Genomic DNA, 22,546 nt, shown 5'->3' on the forward strand with positions numbered 1-22,546 from the left:
GAATTCAGCTAAATAAGAAAATAAACCAGAAACATACAATTGAAATCTCTGAAGAGGACCCTAGAGCTTAACCAGTAAGCCCAACCAGAGCAGACTGGTTTGTATATGTATGTTTGTTTGTGGCGTGCTAAGAAAACATTTCGCCACTGAGCAACACCCACAACTACAAAACTCGATTTGGTATCAGGGAGTACATTCCCATGTAGGCCATGATGGCCTCAAACTCACTATGTAGCTGAGGCTGACCTTTAATTCTTGATCCTCCTATCTCTATGTCTTGAGTGCTAGAAGGTGTATGCCATCATAACTCACCAAAATATAATTTTTAAAGGTATGGAATACACAAACAACAGTACCTTCTTATTTATTTTTGTTTGTCTGAAGCAAGATCTCATATGGCTCAGGCTAGCTTCAAACCTCATGTAGTTGTTATATAATTGAAGCTGGCCTGGGACTCCTGAACTTCCTGTCTCCACTTCCCAAATGCTGTGATTACCACCACACAGATGTATTTTTAACAAAGGCTGAAGGAAACAGCCGGCAAGGCACAGCGAGGTTCAGAGTTTTATCCACAGAAACAGACAGCTTCCAGACAATCTACCTGTGTTGTGTTATTGAGGCCCAGAGAGATGCCTCACTGGGCAAAGGTGCTCACCAGCAAGTCTGGCCACTTGAGTCCACATTTGATCTCGGGAGCCACATAAAGATGGAAGGAGAGAACCAACTCTACGAATCTCTCCCCTGGCCTCCAGACACACTTGCTTCCCCAGTAATAATAGCTGTACTGTTTTTAATTAAAAAGAAAACTGCTTCAAATGATGTCCAGGATCCTAGAGGGGGCACATCATAGTTACTGAAGAGCTAGTGAGTCTGGCATAGGCTCATTCTAACTGGGTAACCTCAGGCCAGGGTCTTAACCTCTTGGGGCCTCTGTTTCCTTCTCTGAAATGAAAATCACATAGACTTTGCAGGGAAGCCAGGAGTATCTCCAGTGCCACACATGACTCTTCCACACCACTGGATCCATGTGCCTTGCTAGGACTTACTTAGGATCAGCCCATTTCACTTTCTTTCCTCTTAGAGAAACTAATTTCGCTGGGTTTATTAACATTCAACCAAAGGGACAGCAAAGAGAACTGTTTTGGACAAAGAGAAGGCAACAGGTCCATGTACTTTAAAAGCTTATCTACTTGATTGTAATGTGCCACCTCTGAACTAATGGCTATAGCTAGCTGATAGGAATGCATGTGAGACCACACATCCTTCCGGTGCCATTCTCCCCTGGGACTGTTTGGGGGTAAGAAACGTCACACACATGAATTCATGTATGTGAAAATTTCATTTCTCATCTGTTTTTTGGATACAATACCTTCCTGTGTCTCTAGTCTCTGTGTGGACATATTGAAAAGGATAACCAGCCGCTGTGCAATACCCTGTCCCCACCTTGTATCTGAGGAAAGCAAGATGCAGGCAGCCTCGTGAGTGTCCTTCCCACCTTCTGAACACCATTCACCCTGAGCCCTCTTCAGCCTCTGCACCCCATTCCATTTATGTATGTGCAAGAAACAGTGATCACACATACATGGGAAAAATGAGCTGGGTCTTCCGAGCATTTGAACATACATCAAGGAGATGTTTTGATATCACAGGTGCTTACAGTCAGGAAGAATCCTTAAACAAATTTATAGAGGAACTTAAGAAGTTTGGAGTTACCACAATAGTAAGAGTATGTGAAGCAACTTACAACACTACTCTTGTGGAGAAAGAAGGCATCTGTGTTCTTGATTGGCCTTTGATGTTGGTGCACCATCATCCAACCAGATTGTTGATGACTGGTTAAGTCTTGCAGATTAAGTTTTGTGAAGAACCTGGCTGCAGTATTGCTGCCCATTGTGTTGCAAGCCTTAGCAGAGCTACAGTGCTTGTTGCCCTGGCATTAATTGAAGGTGGAATGAAATATGAAGATGCAGTAGAGTTCATAAGACAATAGAGGAACGGAGCTTTTAACAGCAAGCAACTTTTGTATCTGGAGAAGTACTGTCCTGAAATGTGGCTGCGCTTCAAGGATTCCAATGGTCATAGAAACAACTGTTGCATTCAATAAAACTGGGGTGCCTGATGCCATTGCCTTGGAAGTAGAACTTCAGTTGGGACATGATTTGTCATACATAATTAATCAATGTGTCAGATTATTGAATGAGTCTACTGAAGCTTCCACAGTAATATTGAAAACCAGTTTTAAGAGGCCACATCTGGATCATATTGTCTTTGGAATTTTTAACTGCAGAAAGACATAAAGGCTGCTAAGTTAAACCAATATGTATATTTTAAAGGTATCTTGACTTCAAAATCTGTGTCTAAGGATACGTTGCTTTAGAAAAGCAGTTCTGCTTTTGTTCATTTGTTTCCTACAGAAGATGAGAACCTATGGATTACTTCCTGGCTAATATGGTTTGATTGAGGAAAAACCCCTGAAAAATCTCCAATGGGAAGAGATGGCCTGAATGATCAAAACGTTTCAGAGCACCTGTGCTGCAGTTCCCTCTGAGTTCTACATCCAGAAAGGCTTCAAGGCTATACAGGGTGAGATGATCCAGTCTCACAGACTACTCCAGGCAGGACTTGACCCTAATCCTAAATTTTCTCAGGGTCCCCATAAGATCGACCGTGCCCCCAATAAGCTGAAAGTAGCCTAGAAAACTATGCCCACATTTCCAAAACATGGATTATGGATGTTTGTCTTTGTTTGGGGGGTTTGGTTACAAATTGTTATTGTTCATAGTCAATTTCTTTCTAAAAGAAGAAAGGAGGGTGTAGCAGGAATCTTAAAAGTTCTTATTAATAAAATCAAACCTGAGGAGAGTTATTGGGGTCCATGCTGGTAGATCAGAGAGACAGAACAAGCCACAGCTATCTCACCTCGACAGATCCTCAGCTGGTCTTGTCTCCTCAGACTGGAGGCCTCTGAGTCCTCATCCGGAATGGGTCTCAGCTGAATTACTGCTCAAAAGTCTGAATGCTTAACCAGCCAAATGCTGAACCAGCCAAATGCTGCTAGTTTTTGGTCCTCACGCCTTATATATCTTTGTGCTTTCTACCACCACTCCCTGGGATTAAAGGCTGGCTTTCTGGGATTAAAGGTGTGTGTCACCATGCTTGGCTATTTCCAATGTGGCCTTGAACTCACAGAGATCCAGGGGGATTTCTATCTCTGGAATGCTAGGATTAAAGGTGTGAGTGCCACCATTTTCTAGCCTTTGTATCTAGTGGCTGTCTGTTATCTGACCCCAGAAAAATTTATTAGAGTACACAATATTTTGGGGAACACAATACTACCACATTTCCTCTCTTTTTGTCTAAAATTAAAAAAGCTTATAACTAATACAAGAAAAACTATCTTCAATAAGTATATGCAATATACAGTCAAGATTACATTAACAATGTCTAGCCCATTAACATTTGACAGATCCAGACAAAAAACTCCATTATATATATTAACAATGTCCAGTCCAGTAACATCTGATAAACTCAGACCAAAAATTTTCATTACTTATCTTATTTAAAACAAGTAGTTCCTTTTTAAAAGTAGATTCCATAAGGAGGGTATGATATATATATATATATGATGGGGAAAAAGGGTAGACTATTAAATCTACTTTAATCCAAAAATAAGTTAATCTTACATATTTACATCAGTATGGATTTTAGTTTATTGATATAAATTTAAAGTTAATCTTGTTATACTGTATGTATATTTCTACTCTTGTTTAGGGTATTATCTTTATGCAGCTCATTTAAAAATGTAATATATAATTAAGAAATATGGATTAATAGTCATCTATAATCACAAATTTATGGTCTTGTTAGGTATGTTTTCAAGGTCATACAGAGATATATTTTAGATAGATAGGCAATCTTCAAACACTTCAAAGACCTACAGAATATAGCATTTAAAATGTTTTAAGAACTTAGACTTTTCTTGACAGTGAGACACATCTGCTCCTGGCATCACCAATTATTTCAAAGAGGATGATGGGCATCAAAGAAACTCCATATGGAGTTTGTTTTCCTTATGGCAAAAGCCATGTGGGCAAAGAAAGTGCCCTTACCTTGATTGCTAACAGTAAGCTATACAAATTGGACAAGCAGGACACAAAAGAAAGTGACTTTTGAACTTTGCTAAGACAAGGTGGGACAGTCCTTCAAAAATCTGGCTTCACAGGTAAGTCTGTCAGATATGCTAGGTCTGTAGGCTGAAGATGGATGCCCCAACATTGCAGAGGAACTTTGGATGACTGTCCAGGCAGCCTGATGTCCTTGTCATTAGGTAATATTATATCTTATTGGGGTCATTGATGTAGTTGAAGATGAGATAGTTTTAGTTATAATTCTCCTTGGCCATGATAAAAGATAAATTAGATATGAAACTTTAGACTCACAAATATAAGATGATAGAATATTTTCTTCAATTTTGCCAAATACAAATGGACTAGATATTGTAACTATAATTCTTGCTTGATAACTGTTTGTTAAATATAATTTTACTATATTAAAGCTAAAACCTTCCTTTTTGATTAGATAGAAAAGGGGAAATGCTGAGGGATGTCTTTCGGTATGCTGTGAATATATGTTGTTCCTACTGGTTAATAAATAAGCTGATTTGGCCTATGGCAAGGCAGATTAGAGGCAGGTAGGAAATCCAAGAGACAGGAAAGAGGAAGGCGGTGTCTGGAGAGATGCTGTGAACTGCCACCAGGAGAAGCAAGATGTGAAAGTATCGGTAAGCCATGAAGCCACGTGACAACTTATAGATTAATAGAAATGGGTTAAGTTATAAGAGCTAGCTAGCAAGAGGCCTGCCATAGGCCATACAGTTTGTAAATAATATTAAGCCTCTGAGTGATTATTTTATAAGTGGCTGTGGGTCCACAGGGCCGGGTGGGACCAGAGGAATTTGGGACCTGAGAAAGCCTAAGACTACCCTGCTCTGACCCCCAAACTGATGGACCAGAATCTGCATTTTAGCAAGATCCTCAGATGACTCATGAAACATTAAAATTTAACACTTTTAAAGCTAAGATCAGGTCTGGTTGTTGCCAAGTTTGAGCCCTAGAACCCACATGGTTGGAGAAAATTGAACTCCTCAAAGCTGTCCTCTGACCTACACATACACACTCTTTCCCCAATAAATGAATGAATAGATGTAAAATCAAGTCAGAAGTTCACACACTTTAAGAAAGTGATAGAAGCACCGCTGACTTTCATTGCTGACTTCTTGGCCTATTTTTCTTGTGGCTAACACCAGGTGTGTGGCTAGCAGCAGGGGTTATAAGAGTCAACAGTGACTCCATGCTGAGGGGATGAAGTCCTCACTTAGCAGCTCTCACACACACTGGCATTCAGAAGCCCTAGGCCAGAGGCAGGGCCAGTGTGCACCAGAGCAGCTGGCAGCATGCTGTCAGGAACGCGCCTGGGGAGGTGGTACAGAGAAGGCACCTGCTCTTCGTTGACTTCAGAAACTGAGGTGCTTGACCTTATTATCTATTTGGTTTTTCTCCACTAAAAGCTGGAAGATATCTGAAGCCTATCAACTCCACATGGGTAACTGATTATGCGGGGGCCATATTCTACTTAATTGTTTTGGGATCTCCCACCCAACCATATGGTAATGTGACATTTCACACTATTTACTCACTTTTGCATGAATTAGAAAAAGGAACCCGAATAGCAACTGTCTACAACAGGAGGGGCTCTAGAGCTGTCATAGTTGCAAAGGTCTGATAGCAGGCAGACCGGCCCATGTAGTTACCGTGGGACATGTCCTGCTTCCCTGTGACTAAACTGTGTCTTAAGTGCAAAGCTGCATGATTTTGTTTAAAGCCATTTCCCAAAATCTGAGATACATCCAGAACTCAAAACACTTTCTCAGCCCAAAATAGATGACATTTGAATTGTATAGACATGCCAATCTCCTCACTTAGGTGGAAATGAAGGTTACCAAGGAACAAAGTGTCCCCCAAAAGGTTCAGAGAGTTACTGGTATTCCTAAGATGATGGTCTGCTTGCCTTGAAATCGACTGGATTACCATCAAACACGTTCACCAGGAAAGGAGGGGAGATCAGAGAAAGAAGCCCAGTCAGTGGTGGAGAAAGTGCTGCTGGCCCGAGAGGAGAACTCACAGAACCAGTGCTACGAGGGGCTCGAATCAGCTCTTCTGTTGTTTTTTCCAGACAGGGTTTCTCTGTGTAGCTTTGCTCCTGTCCTGGATCTCACTCTGCAGACCAGGCTGGCCTTGAACTCACAGAGATCCGCCTGGCTCTGCCTCTTGAGTGCTGGGATTAAAGGCGTGCACCACCACCACCCTGTGCATCAGCTTTTTTTTTTTTTTTTTTTTTTTTTTTTTTCCTTGAGACAGGGCTTCATGAAGCCCAGCCTGGCTTGAATACATTATGTAGCTAAGGACGACCTTAAATTTCTGATCTTTTTGTCTCAGATTCCCATATGTTAGTTAGAGTTACAGGCTTATGCCACCACACCAGACTCAGTTCTTTTTCTTAAGTCAGGATCTCACTGTGTAGCTCAGGCTGGTCTTAAACCCGGAAGCCACCTGTTTTAAACCAAGTGCTGAGATGACAAGCAACCAACACCCAGCCTGAAGCTAAAATTATTTTTATGTAAACATGTTCATCATTTTTTTCTCTTTATATTGTAAGGATTTTGTCTGTAAAAAATTTCTCATATCAAGATAATAAACAGATTTATACATTTTTTAAACTGCAATTTGATGGTGTTGTTGTTTTAAAATAAACAAGTCACTATCTCATCTGGAATTTATTCTGGTGAAAGAATCATAAAATTGTATGTAGATAAATTCCAAACCATTAACTGGTTGCTGCAGTAATATTTGTTATCAAGCCATCTTCTACCCAAAAGTGCCATTTGGCTACACAGGAGGCTCAAGGCCAGTTTAGACTACAAAAGACCCTATCTCAAAAATAAATATGGTGCTTAGTAGTTTATTTTTTCTGTGACTATGTGAAAATACTCTTGACAAAGGCAACTTATCAGGGAAAGGACTTGTTTTGGGTCATAGTTCAAAGGGGCCATCTGTTATGGCAGGGAGGTATCAGCATCAGGACGTTGAGGCAGTTGGTCATGTTGCTTCCATAGTCAGGGACAATAGATGAGAAATGCCTCTTTAACTTATAAAATTGTAGGGAAAATTTTAGGTCATCTTTCTATGCCCTGCAGGCAGTGTTTATTTGTATAATAAACGCTATCTGGTGGTACAAAATGCTGGTCATCCATGTGTTCTTAGAAAACCATTTATTTCAGCCCAACTGTCAGAATGATTATCTGAAAAGTTCATAAAGTACTCCTCACGACTCCTCGAGTTCCCTTCGCATCTGCTATTTGCTACTTTTCATTCCAATCTTCTGCATTAGCTCCTCTTGTCCCTCTAATTACAACAGCCAACACGATCTGTTTCACTAGCCTTGGCAAAAAGTCAACTCTCGAAAGTACTTACCAATTCTAGCTTTCTTTTTCATGCTTTCTAATGAATTTGTGTCAGCTTTGATCTTTATTTCTGAATTGCTTAGGCTGATTTTACTGTTTTCTGGCCCCTTGAGAAGTGATCTTGGCCATGAATTTTTAATCAAGAAAAATTTTAGTAATACCTCACAGATTATTTTATTTATGTCATTTTCTAGGTATTTTAATATTAGGTTTAATTTTTTTCTTTGACCACAAAGCTAATATAGAGGATTTTTTTTGGAGGGGAGGGGCGGTAGCTGTTACCTTTTCATTTATTTTCTAATGTTAGACTTTTATTGCATTGTAGCCAGAAATACATTTCTGAGGAACGAACTGACATTTTCAGATATGACTAATGTCTACAAATGTTCTACGCCCTCTCCCCTCTCCTGCCCTACCGCTCTCATCTCTCTTACAGTTCTGCTATGCAGCACAGGCTGGCATCATCGAGTCACTACCTCACCTGAACTGGCTTCAAACTTGTGGCGATCCCTCTGTCCCATCTTCTTACCTACCAAGGCATGAGCCACCATGCCAGGCCATGAGCAGTTTTTTGAAGCAGGAAATTAGACATGTTATACTTTTTCTTTACAGTAGGAGTCTCACTGTCTTCCTGTTTGAACTCTAATATACCTACTGTGTGTGGTGAGTAACTCTTGTTCAGTATTTAGATGCTGAGCAACGAGTGAATGAATGAAGAAAGTAAGCTGCTTGTCTCCACTGGACTTGTGTTTTAGAGGTTAACTGGCTCTAGATCACTGCTGACACAATTGACAGATCACAAAGTCATTTGCTTCATAGGGATTCATGGCACAATGGATCAATGAAAATGCTACAACAAGATTTGATAGTGGCTGTTAAGAACTGTGGTGGTTTAAAGGAGAATGTCCCCCATAGGCTCATGTACATGAACACATGGTCTCCAGTTGGTGCCTCTGTATGGAGAGGTATAGCCTTGCTGGATAAAGTCCATCATTGGGGGTGGGTTTTGAAGGCTTATAGTCTTGCCCCACTTCCTGTTTTCTGTCTCTCTTTCTGCTTCCTACATACAGATGAAAATGTAATTTCTCAGCTTCCTGCTCTTGTCCTATGTTGTCATGCTCTCCCCTGAATTATGGATTATTCCTCTGGAACCACACGCCAAAATAAACCCTTTCTTCTTTAAGTTGTGTTTTATCACAGTAGGAAAAAAAAAGTAACTGATGTACAAACCTAAACAATGTGTCTCTATTTCTCAGATGTCCCTTGTCTCATTTTATGGCTCCAGTCCTAACTTACCCTGGAAGCAGGCTGCTCTGTTCCCTTACTCTCCTCCTCTACTCTGGGGATCCTTGAGGACTGACATTTTGGCATGCAATCTGAAGAGCTGTATAACAATGTAAAGCCCTGGGTATCTGTTTGTCTTCTTGATAAGACTAAAACAACTGGGACTTTGCTTTCTTTTCTGTCCTTTAATGTGTCTGAAGTGTTCACTTAATACCTGCTTTAGCAGTGGGAAAAGAGCTAGAGATAGTACCACCTTGAAGACAGGTTTAGGTGACAGTGTGGTGACCTTAGCTTTGTCATTTCAAATCTCTGGGCCTCAGCTTTTTATATGGTCACATTAACATCCATTTGAGGCTTAATAATGCAGTAATTTTCTCATAGCTGATCTCTCTCTCTCTCTCTCTCTCTCTCTCTCTCTCTCTCTCTCTCTCTCTCTCTCTCACACACACACACACACACACACACACACAGCCATTTCCACTTGGCTAGATGGTAACTGTAACAGTTGTTTACACAAACATCAGCACCTTCCAGATGTGGCTCTCACACAGAGGCTCCTTCTGTATTCATGTGGAGAACATGAGGTGTCACTAATACGTCTCTCATGGCTGCTCCCTCTGGGCCCATTTTTCAAAGCAGCACTCAGCAGCCCACTGTGTTGGGCACTGCACTTGTGGCATGGGTTGACCTAGACTCATACCTCGGCTCCTTGTAAGCAGCTGCTTTTACTCAGGTCTTGCTATTCTCCCCAGAGCCATTCTGAGTTAACCCTCTCCCTCAGCTTGTCTGCCAAGAACCTATCTACTCGCCATCTGAGATGCAGAGTTATCACCCTACTGGGGCTCACTTCACCCTTCTCAGGACTACTCTAATTGCTTTGTAACTAACCAGCTTCCACAGGAAACAGTCTATCCTACACAACACCACCAATTAATCTGCCTACAGCACAGTTCTCCACCACAAGACCAACTTTCTATCATTTCTGTGTTGAGTCAGTCAATCAAAAGGAAGTCTCTCCACCATTCCAGAATTACTTGAGCAGTGTGACAACCAGCAGTAGAGTGGCCCCTAGAATTGCTTGGGAGCCCAAATGTTTATATTTACTTTCTACTTGTATCACATACTACTGTGCCAGTCAGCTTTCTGTTACCATCAAAAACATGTCAGACAGATAAAACTAAAAGCACAAAAAGTTGCCATTTGGGAGATTTTGGCTCATATTGTTGGCCTCAAGGCCTTTGGGCCTATGATGTGGGACTGCAGAAGCAGGAACAAGGCTGCTCACATCAAACATGGAAGTGAAGAAAGGAGGAAGAAGGTAGGTGCCACCACCTCCCTCAACAACATTCCCTTAATGACTTCAAAGTGTCTTCTTCAAAGTGTCACTACCAGGAAAAGGTGGAGTTTAGGCTCTAACAGTAATGTTGCTTAAAGATTTTAAAAGCTCAATTAGGTTTCCCATATAGTACAGTGGGTAGACCCTAAGTGCAGTGATATTTTGTTTGTGCTCTAACACATAAAGCTTGCCTGGAGATCAGAGTGCGGAAACTAGCCACTAGAGGCCAGGCAGTGGTGGCTCACACCTTTAATCCCAGCACTTGGGGTCTCATGCCTTTGATCCCAGTACTTGGGAGGCACATAGAAGTGATATGGCTAGGCAGAAAGAAGTGATAAGGCAGGGTAGAGACAGAAGCCGGCCCCTTTCGGTCTGAGGATTTGGTAGAGGTAAGAAGTGGCTGTGGCTAAACTTTGTCTCTCTGATTTTTCAGCATTTACTCCGATATTTGACTCTGGGTTTTTATTGTTAAGACCAATTAGAATTCACGCTACATCTGGCATCCAACTTTTGGGGCACAAATTGACAAAAAAGCCGCTTGCCTGTGACCTTGCAGCCACCGGCACAGGCAGGAGCTACACGTGGCTGGACTCACTACTCCACCAGCTAGGTTTTCCTTTTGGGATTTATATGCAGCAAACTCCATAGGCTTTTGGGCTCCAAAAACTGCAGGAGTTACCTGCTTTTGCACATTCACCCATGCAAACAGCTGGCTCTTTGGCTTCTTCTCTCCTGGTGGGTTGTAGGCTCTCCCTGGACCCCCTCCTCCAGCTTCTGCCAAACTAGGTAGCTGCCTTGAAAACTGCTCAGGCTTCTACTGTTCTAAGCAGAAGCAGTCAGCCTCACATTGAATCATCATTGTCAGCAGATTTGGTGAGACAATTGGGAATTCTTAAAGAGGGAATTAATTTTTTAAAAAAAGTTCTTTTCCCACATTAAAAAATGGGAAACACTATTACAATGGAGAGAGTTAGGTCTCTGTATGATTACAAGATGCATGGTTTGAAAATGGAACAATTAGATGAGAGGATAATTAATTTAGATGGGATTTACACAATGTCAATTATAAACATTGTTTGATCATTTTTGTTTTATCATTAAAAAAGTTGGTTAATATGAATGCCAAGATAAAAGTTTTAGAAAAATTTATTAAAACAGATCATAGAGATATTCAGACCCAGACAGAGGAATTTAAAGGAGAACCAATCTCAGCATTGCATTATAAGGTTACAGAGGAGCAGCATAAGGTTTTCAAATAGCCAACCTTAATTTTTCCAGTAACCTTACAGGAACTGCCAAATGATAGATATCCCCAAGGCTGTATAAGAGCTGAATGGACCCCTGTGCAAATGTTAGAATTGAGGATGATAGATATCCCCAAGGCTATATAAGAGCTGAATGGACCTCTGTACAAATGTTAGAATTGAGGAGATTCAAGGAAGTGATAATCTCATACGGCATGCATTCACCTTTTGTGAAGCAGATGTTAAATTGGTGGTCAACTTGTAATAGAATTATCCCTCAAGACTGGAGACACTTGGTTACAGCACTCTTGGAGGCTGGTCCTCAGTTACAGAGGAGAACTTGTGGAAAGATGAGGCTAAGACAACTGAACAACAAAACAAAGTAGGGCTAGAAATATGGAAATCTCCCAAGACTAACTTCTTGGAGAGGGAGATTATGCTAATGTAGAAAGGCAATCTTTGTATGATGACCATACCTGGCTTTATGACATGCAGCAGCCTTGAATGCTTGGGACAGAATTAAAGAAGTAGAATAGAAAACTGAGTTATTTACTGAAGTTATACAGGGCCCAAAAGAAACCTTCACTGATTTCTTACGAAGATTGACTTCAGCAGTAAATAGAATGATACCAAATTCAGAAGCTAGACACATAATAATTGAATCTCTGGATTTTGAAAATGCTAATGCACAATGCAAAAGGGTAATTAGTCTGTTAAAGGCAAGATCAGCACCCTTGGAGGAATGGATCCATGATACAATCAATATTGAATCTTATAACCATGATGAAGCTTGGATAGGAGATTTCCAGAGGTTTGAAAAAAAATTAAAATGTCAAGTGTTTCAAGTGTGGTAAACAAGGTCACCTAAAAGGGGATTGTAAACAGGACATTCCTAGAAATAATGCTTTTCCTAAGAATAATCCCAACAGAATACCCCTCCCTTCTGGAGTACGCAGAAAGTGTGACAAAGGCAGACATTGGACTAATGAATGTAGATCAACGAGGAACAGTCAAGGTAACCCTTTGCCACTGAGAAATGCCTTGAGGGGCCTCTCACAGGCCCATATCAAATTTGGTTCAGTCATTTTCTGTCATTGTGGAGGAAACTCCTTCTCAGAAAAATTAAAGGACCTAATGCCTATTGTAAAAAAAAAAAAAAAAAACATACTATTTTGGATGCTAGAACAGCTTTAGAAAATAAAACAAAAATTTCAGGAGAAACCAGAAAAAGAGAGACCTCTTAATCTCTTAATTAGAAGAGATGATAGTTCATCAATCAGTATGACTAGTCAATCTAAACAAACTTATATGACTAACAAATGCTTTTCATTTAATCAGATATAACTTTCCAAAAGAGAACCTCCCCAAAATTAGGGTTGTGGAAGGGTTTTGTTTTTGTCTTTTCAGGAAAATGAAGGCATCCAGATAAGGAATCTGAAGAACACTGGACAAATGAGACACATGAAGAAAAAAGACAAGTAATAATAAAAAAAAAAAGTCCCAAGAAAAAGAGTAAATTGGCCTATTGATACATCACATCTCCAACAGGAAAAATTTCATAAATCTTCCCAAACATTTGTTTCTGCTGTTCTTTACAGATACATAATACAAATGGTCTTTTTGTAGTCCTAGTTCAATTGAAAATTAAAGGTGGCTTTGGAGTTGGAGCATGGCTCTCTCCTTCTCTAAACTCAAGCATGCTTGTTAAAGGAAAATCCAAAAATCTGTCTTATGTCAGAAGCCACCTGATATGGGAGACAGAAGAAAAACCAAATTTAGGGATATTTTATTGCCACCAATTTCATAATCCTTTGGTTTTATTTTGACTCTTAAAATTTTTTCACAAGGTATGACTATTATATCAAAATTTATAACATCCATCTATCCATCTATCCATCTATCCATCATCTATCCATCCATCCATCATCTATCCATCCATCTATCTATCTATCTTAAACTTTTTGTCATTATACTAATGGTCATACAGAGTACTAACTAATTCTAGAAAAGGGCTCATTTAGCATCCTGTACATAATTTCAGGTTTGAGTCTCTATCAGGTAAGTAGGAATTAAGTTTTTGTACTCTGAATGTACATAACAAATATTGATGCTTTAACTTTTTTAAGCTCTGCTGCATATGACAATTAAAATGCTTAAGTTTTTTGTAGTGAACCAAAACCATGCCTAACAGCAATCTTTGAAGTCTTTGGAAGGATGATGGGGCCCACAATGATGATTCCACCAGGACTATGATAACTCCACTAAGCTGACAAACACCACCCAAAGATCTGCTTTGGACTACAAACTGCAGGACCAGCTGAGATAATCCAGACTCTCAGACGATTCTAGCCAGGACTTGAGACAAGCCCTGGACTTTCCCATTATGCAGAGACGGGACAACAAATGATATAGCTACCTCTCCCAAGACTTGACAATTAACCCACATTTCTTCTTTTCAGAATCCCCTAAAGATGCTATCACTCCCAGACAGCAGGAAGTAAATTTAAGAACCCAATGCCCACAATGCCTTCCAAGAGGCGGGGTGGGTGGTTTTGGTCTTTCAGTGAGTTATGGATAAGTGTCATTGTTTAGAGTGGTTGGTTACAAGTTGTTATTGGTAATGGTTTTTTTTTTTATTTTTTAAAAAAAAAGCTGAAAAAAGGAGATTAGATTCAGGGTTCTTGTTTTGAAAAGAAAAAAGAAAAAGGGGGGATATAGAAATGATAGGATAAAGAGGGTAGATTACTGAATCTACTCTGAAAAGAAAAAAGCAGGTAATAGACATGATAGGATAAAATGGTAGATTATTGAGTCTACTTTTAAAAAGCAACTACTTGTTTTAAATATTTTACATTGATATGGATCTTTGTATATTGATACAAATTTTAGATTATTTTTGTTAGAACATACTGTACATACATTTCTACTCTTATGCAAGGTATTGTGTCTATACAATTCATTTAACAATGTAATGCAAATTTATAGTCCTTGAAAGTTATTATTATCAACTATTTAGGACAATAAGGAAATGCAGGTTAGTAGTTAGTCACCTACTATAATCAAACTTGTAGTCATGTTAGGTATGTTTTCAAGGTCAAACAGAATATATTTTTATATTCTATATATTTTAGATAGACAGGTTGTCTTCAGACACTTCAGAGTTCTACAGAACATGGCATTTAAGATGTTTTAATAACAGGTTCCTTTTTATTATTTTATGACAATGAGACATGTCTGCTCCTGGTAGCATCAATCTTCTTCAGAGAAGATGATGGGCATTGAAGAAACTCCATATGGAATTTACTTTCTTTGTGGCAAAAGTTAGCTACTGGCCAAGAAAATGCCCTTGCCTCAGCTGCTGACAGTATGCTGTCCAAATGGGACTAGCAGGACACAAAAGAAAGGACTGCTGAACTTTGCCAAGACAAGGTAGGACAAGCCCTTTAGAAAAGCCTGCTTCACAGAAAAGTCTGTCTGATATTCTAGGCCTTTAGGCCAAAGATGGATGCCCCATCCATGTTGCAAAGGAACCTTGGGTGACTGTCTAGGCAGCCAGATATTTCTGTCATTTCTCACATTTTTTTGGAAGTAGATTGCTAGCACTTCCTGCTTATTCAGGTAATATTATTTCCTTTTTGGGTCTCTGATGGAGTTGAAGACTTTATAGTTATAGTTTTCTTTGTTACCAGATTCAGAAAAGAAATTCACTAAAGAGGTAAAAAGTGTATAGGGTTGAGAGACATTAAAAGATAGTTTTGGTAATGCAAGTTGGGATAGAAAGAGTAAAACCCTTTGGATTCACCAAGATAGAATTGATAATGGACTATTTTCTCTGAATTTGTCAGAATCTAATGGACTAGACATTACTGATATATTTATTGCCTGTGCACATTATATATAGTTAGTGTATTTATTGCATATAGTTTTTTAATATTAGTTATAACAATCTTTTTTTATTTTAGACAAAAAGGGGGGAAAGTGATGATATTTTGCTTGTGCTCTAACAAATAAAGCTTGCCTGGAGGTCAGAGTGTGGAGCTAAGCCACTAGATAGCCACAGAGTCCAGGCAGTGGTGACACACATCTTTAATCCCACCAGCTGTCCTAAAAGCATATGCACCAAAAACAAAGAATGAAAGTACAAGGGTTAGCAACTTATAGAAATGCCACAATCATAATTACACTTGAAACATAAAGCTGGATGAAGATATCTAAATTTCTAGATGCAGCCAAAGCTGAATTGCAGGCAAATTCATAGTAGTAGCTGGTAGTTTTAGGAAAACATCTCACATCAATGACTCACTTGAAGAAACTAGAAGCTTATCTGGAGGTAGTGAATGTACCTGTAGATGCTGTCCCAGCAACCACAGCTGATATATTCTTCTCTTCATTACCTAGGGGCAATGAATGCCCTTGCACATGCTATCCCAGGAACCATAGCTGATGTGTTCCTTCTCTTTATTACTTGGGGATAATAAATGCACCTGTAGATGATGTCCCAGGGACCATAGCTGATGTGCTTCCTGTACTACCTGGGGCAGTGAATGTGTCTATAGCTGCTATCCCAGGAACCATAGCTGATATGTTCCCTCTCTTTATTTACTATTGCAATCAATAAAGCCTATTTGAACCCTAAAGACAAAAAAATTTATACTTTCAGTATCAAAAATATTTTATGCACTTATCTACCACCAAAACCAAAAAGTCCAGTTACAGAATTAGAACTAGAAAAACAATTAGCAACTTTGAGCCTGATAAATTTGGATGTGTGATGCTTTATTTATTTTCAAGCCTTTTAAAAAAATAATAAAGTTCATTTGAAAAGAAAAGAGGGAGCTGGAGAGATGGTTCAGTGGTTAAGAGCACTGACTGCTCTTCCAGAGGACCCAGGTTCAATTCCCAACATGTACATGGCAGCTTGATGCTGTCTATAACTCCAGTTCCAAGAACACACTCTCACACAGACATATATGTAGGCAAAACACCAATGAGCATAAAATAAAAACAAACAGCCTTATTAACCTCAAGGGAATGATTGTTTCGTGAAAAAAAAAAAAAACTTTCAAAGGATACAGTGTATAACTCCATCCATACCTAACATCTGTGCAACATACAGAACCTACAGGGTCATCCTTGTTGTGACGAACAGTTAAATGTCTTAATGAGGGTGAGAGTTATGTAGATGTCTACCAAACCCACTTGCTTTCATTCCTGGGCATATATGCCCCATAGAGCAGACATAAAGGGAGGCACACACACTAGTGAAATAAGAATCAAGTACATTGGTTCAATGTCAATTTCCTGGTTTCTACTTTGTGATACAATTGTGCAAAATGTTCATACTGAGGTGCTGGGGGTGTCACACCTCCCTGAAGATTCTCTTACAGCTTCCTGCAGCTCCATAACTACTCAGAGGCACTAAGCAGTGTATTCCTGATAAACCTGCATACCTCCAAAGGTGACCTGTGACAGTTTTCCATTTCATTTCACTTTTTCCCTAGGGGAGTAATACTATAAGAGCACCACGAGAAAGACTTCAAGTTTACTCTTATGGAAAATAACATTTTTTTTTTTTTTTTTAGATAGAGTTTCTCTGTGTAACAGCCCTATCCTTCCTGAAACCTACTTTGTAGACCAGGCTGGCCTTGAACTGACAGAGATCTGCCTACCTCTGCCTCCTGAGTGCTGGAATTAAAGGCATGTGATTCTACCACCATCACCTGGCACAGAATAAAATTCTGACTGCTTGACATAGCTCACAGAACCCTTGTAGGCACACAGCCTACGTCATACCACAGTGGGTCAGAACCCTATAAACAAAGGGATTTGGGCCTATCCTGAAGGGCTCCATCACACACACACTTGAGGAAGCCTGATTGTGGCTTAGAAAAGTTAATGCATCTAGTACATCCTGGCTCTGTATTTTACAAAGCACAAGGAATTCCGCTGCCCAAACAGATCCACTGTTCCTGATTCTTTTTTCTGTTACTCTGACACTTGGGTTGCATCTAGACCTCCCAATTTCCCACAGTTCTTTGCAGTTTTAATCACCAGTGAACATTCAGGTCCTTCTAACACTTGCTTTGGCCACAGCATAAGACAAGAAGTTGAGTTCTATAATGCTGGGTCAGTCACTTGTTAACTGAACACACAATCTGTTTAGAGCTGGCATGACTCCCATTTTACAAGTACATCCTTTTAACAAAGGAAACTCTTTAAATACACAACCAGATTGTTTTCATTTTGTGATTTTGTAAGACTCCCATTCAAGAAAACTTTCCAAAGCCAAGAAGAAAAAAAAAATGTGACCACAATTGCAATTCCCAGTTAGCAATATGTAACTGCTGCATGAACTTACCCACATGCCCTCTATTCTAGGTCTTGATCAGAGGTCAAAAGCAGCTAGGTACTTATACAGGGTGTCAGAGTAATCCCCACAATCCCCGTGTCTTTCTTTACAATAGCTCATTTGTCTTCTCCATAAGATCATCATTGTCCCCAATATGTATCTTGTCTCCAGCTTAACTCTCCACTCACTTTAATGGATGTCTCCAACTATCAATTTAACTTGTTTCATAGGGATAAAGACGCTAGTAAAAAGATGAGGGAGTGGGGATGGGAGTGTGGCAGAAGGACAGTCTGTGATACAGAAGTAATGACCTAGTTCTTGTAATATCATTATTTCACATTCACAAACAAAATTTCATACCGTTCTTGAAATAGACATAAAACAATCACAAAAAAAAAATACATGGGTGGAAAAACAGGAGACCTGAGCTGAAACACTCCAACACAGTGCTCTTCATTAGTAGCTGAACAACGGCTGTAGAGGCCACTGCCTTTCCCTAGCATAGAAACCAGGAGGAAAACAAAGGCTGCTTCTTTAGACTGTCAAGCAGAATCCTACTGGACACTTCATAGCCTTGACAATTATTGCAGCCTACCTTCCTCCCGGGCCAGGGAAATATTTACAGAGGAATTCTTGGCCAAGAACCTATCTTTAGACTTCTTTCCCCGCAGGTGAAAGGCATAAATTCATATTTGGCAGGAACAGTGTAAATAACACAGTTGCCCTGTTAGAAAATAAGAAAATACTGATTAAAATGTCAATTCAACAAAGTGAGTCTACCTTCTGAATCTTAGAATAATTTATGGCTCAAAAGTTTTCTGAATGCCTTTCTAGACTCTTCAAAAATCTGCAGATTTATTTCCACCTCCAGATTTTGGTCATAGCTGGTCAGAGCATGTGTTACTGGGAATTTGAAGAGCTTCTCCATGGCTCTTGTATTATCACAAGGATACCTTAGGAGGTTGGGACCAGGCTGTTTTTCTTCTGGTGACTGCACATATCTCAAGACACATTGAGCTCCCTGCAACCAAACCGAGGCAGACAGTGTCAGCATGGGAAAGTGCTTCCAAATTCTCTATCAAAAAGACTCCAGATCTGTGTCCAGTATTATCAGAATAAAATAACACAATTTTCCTGTGGCATTTCAAAAAGGCAATGTTGTTTTGGTTACTGTTTGTTACTATTTTTTCCTGCCTCACTTCCATGTTGGACATTCCTGTAAAGTATTAAGGCATCAAGTTTCTTGAAAGACAATGACCCTGTATGATGAGCAATGCCCCTGTATCTTCAAGGTGATGTCAGTTACACACTTTAGTGATGTATAACACTTCTAAGTGTTGTACAATCTCATTTAATGAACCACAACAAAAAAATTACCAGTCACATTTTTGTTTTTCTTTTCTTTCTTTTTTGAAATGGAGTCTTACTATGTAGCCTGGCTGTCTTGAAACTCTCTGTGTAGATAGGGCTGGCCTAGAACTCAAGAGATCCCCCTGCTTCTGCCTCTGCCTCTGCCTCCCAGGTGCTGGGATTAAAGGTGGGTGCCACTACAGCTTTCCTTTTCTTTATTTCTATTCAGTGTTCAAGGAAATCCATTTTTATCTTTGATTATAATTCCCACATGCTTTGGATCTCATTTTGCCCATTTGTCAAGAACATCTAGGTGTAGACAGGAAGGAGTGTACTCAGTCACTACTGTGACCTGTCCTCCTCCACTGAGAGTGAAGCTCCTACTCAACTACACATGGTGGCTGCAATTTGACAGGATCCTGCTCATGATATAACATTCTACTCAAAACCCATCACACCCCAAAGAAACATGGAATAAGTTTACTTTTTTAAGATGTTGCTTAAAAGGGCATTAGGCATTATTTTTCCCTTTGTTAACTTATTAAATATATAAATATAATTAACAGGCCAAAGGAAGCTAACTCTGACTATTCATGCTGATGTGCAGACCATGAAGGAAGAGTTGGGAATAACTGATTCTCTTCTTGTTCTTTATGCAAAGTCTCTGGAAATTTCCCAGGTTCCCTATGTGCCCCTGCAACTGTGCTTGGTAGAGCTGCCCTCTGGCTCCAAGGTGCTTCCCAGAGGGATGTGCACAGACCACACCACCCACATGGGAGGACAATTCCTAAGAACTCTGGAACCAGGACTTTAAAATTACATTCTCAGTCAAGAGGTATAAAATGTTGTTTTTTTGTGTGTTTTTTTTTTTTTTTATAAGAGTAATAAAAATGAAGGAGGTTTAGAGAATGCATTCAAGTATTCCAACAGGGAGGTTTCTCCCTGAGTTTCCTTTGGCTGTTAAGCCAAAGCATTTTTGACACATAATTGGACCAGAAATTGTGCTCCTGGAATCCATCAGCAGCATTCCCACCCAGTAATTAGGTGATTCATTTTCATTTTTTCCACCCTGTATTCTTCCCCCACCCTTTCCTTATTGCTTTTTCTTTGGATCGTCTGTACTATGGTATCCTGCTTCATTTATTCATTTGTGTTGTGACTCATGGCTCCTGGGTAGATTTCTTCCTCTTTCCCCCTCTTCTCCTGGCTCTGGATTCCTTCTCACAAACCTCCTGCCTCTACCTTAACCATCTTTCAAGTGAGAACACTCTCCAGAGGCCTTCCAACTTCCAACTTCCTCCAACTTCTAGTGCTCCAGGCAAGTCCTAGACCACTGAGCTCTACTCAGTACTAGTGAATATTTGATTACCTCTAAAATTCTAAGGTACCAGTGACCAGAGCCACATGGTTAGCAGCTGAGTACTGTTTGCTAGTCTTTTATGTCTGTCTCTGTAGATGAGGAGGCAGCTATTCCAGGACAGGGACTATTACACATAACTCTTGGAAAAAGCATCAGGATGAAGTGAACCAGACCAGGCATCTCACACAGCTACATCACAGCCCCATTTGGGGGAACGGGGGTTAAGAGAGGTATAGATTAGCCGGGCGGTGGCGGCGCATGCCTTTAATCCCAGCACTCGGGAGGCAGAGCCAGGCGGATCTTGTGAGTTCGAGGCCAGCCTGGGCTACCAAGTGAGTTCCAGGAAAGGCACAAAGCTACACAGAGAAACCCTGTCTCGGAAAAAAAAAAAAAAAAAAAAAAAAAAAAAGAGAGAGAGGTATAGATATTTCATCACCTTTACTCAAGAACATGGAGGTGCCTGACTAAGTAAAGCAGTAATGAGCAGTAAAGAAGTATTTCTACTGCCATGTCAGTTAGTGCCCCAACACTGTGCAGAAACTAAGCTCCACGCCATCACAGGCATTCTGGGTAGATAAACAAGAGTCCTGATTCTAAGTATGTTCTTGCCATAAACGGTCTGACTCACCAGTGAAGTCCAACCCACTGTGGCTTCAGTCTCTACTTCCAAAAATTGATGCTGTTATATGATGATTGTTAAAGCCACCAAACCAAACAACAACAACAACAAAAATGTAAGACTGAAGACAGACTAGTGCCTTCATGCAGCTCTCCACCAGAGAATGTACTGTTTGTCCTGATCAACTTTAAATGTGTTCCATTTGCAGGGTCACTTAAATATATTTAGATAAGTGTTACCCCAATAAGAGCCAGAGGAAAAATGCTGTGAAATTGTTAAGTCCCATCTTTATCATCTTTATAACTCTACTTCTTGTGGATGTTTGACTACATAACACTAGCAGGAAAAACTTTCAACCTGTCTTATTTCTTATAACTCTATGAGATACAACATGGGGGAACGAGCTGAACTCTTTCAGTCTGGGATGAGCAGGGTGAAGGGCTCCAGAAGTTCAAGTGTGCTGGGCTAGTGGGCATCAGTGAAAACAGCATGCTAGGACTGTTTTCTTAAATCAAGTATTCTCTGTGGTATAGGAAAAGGGATCAAAATAGCCAGCCAACATGCCATTGGCTTGAGGTATGTGTCAGATTTATGGTGGTTGAGAAGATTAAAATCAGCCACCATTAAGGAGGGTATGCATGGGCTACATTCAGATGTCAAGAAGTCTGAGAATTATATGATCAAGCCAAAGAGGTTCCTGGGATAGAAGATAAATAAAGGACACATTTAAAACTGGAAGACTGGAAGTAATCAAGGCTTGGAGATAAACAGATCACTGCTCGCCTCTAAAGACAACCAGATAATTTCAACTCCTATGAAAAGACTATAATGACCCTGAGCAGTAAGGTCAAATGATGCCAGAGTTAGGTGTTAAAATGCACTCCACTCCACAGACCTTTGCAGTGAAAAAGCTGGGAGTCAAGCGAAAGCTACACCAGAGTTGAAGCAGAAGGCTGAGAGATGACTGTGGGGCATCATGAAACAAAACACATGGAAAACAGTGTGAATTAAATGTAGAAGCATCCAATTCCAGTCAGGGACCTTCTGAGGAACAAACACATAGAAAAATCTCAGATTAGGGCAGTAATCCTTGGAGGCCAGAGGCAGATCACTAAACCACCTCTCTGCATGTGCAGTAACATGGCACGTCTCTGTGTGTGCAGTAACATGGTACCTCTCTGTGTGTGCAGTAACATGGCACCTCTCTGTGTGTGCAGTAACAGGGCACCTCTCTGCGTGTGCAGTAACATGGTACCTCTCTGTGTGTGCAGTAACAGGGCACCTGTCTGTGTGTGCAGTAACAGGGCACCTGTCTGTGTGTGCAGTAACAGGGCACCTGTCTGTGTGTGCAGTAACAGGGCACCTCTCTGTGTGTGCAGTAACAGGGCACCTCTCTGTGTGTGCAGTAACATAGCACCTCTCTGTGTGTGCAGTAACAGGGCACCTCTCTGTGTGTGCAGTAACAGGGTATCTCTCTGTGTGTGC

At 40.3% G+C, this 22,546-nt stretch overlaps 1 protein-coding gene and 1 pseudogene across 7 annotated transcripts in view; one reads left to right on the forward strand and one right to left on the reverse strand.

Moving 5' to 3' along the window:
- The window catches only part of LOC114708433 (aminopeptidase O (putative)), a 311,317-nt gene that overhangs the window by 160,206 nt on the left and 128,565 nt on the right, over positions 1–22,546 (reverse strand). The gene's annotated exons all lie outside the window — the stretch shown is intronic.
- On the forward strand, positions 406–2,753 carry LOC119087984 (annotated as a pseudogene).

Source organism: Peromyscus leucopus, chromosome 5, assembly GCF_004664715.2.
Source record: "Peromyscus leucopus breed LL Stock chromosome 5, UCI_PerLeu_2.1, whole genome shotgun sequence".
NCBI classification, from domain to species: Eukaryota; Metazoa; Chordata; class Mammalia; order Rodentia; family Cricetidae; genus Peromyscus; species Peromyscus leucopus.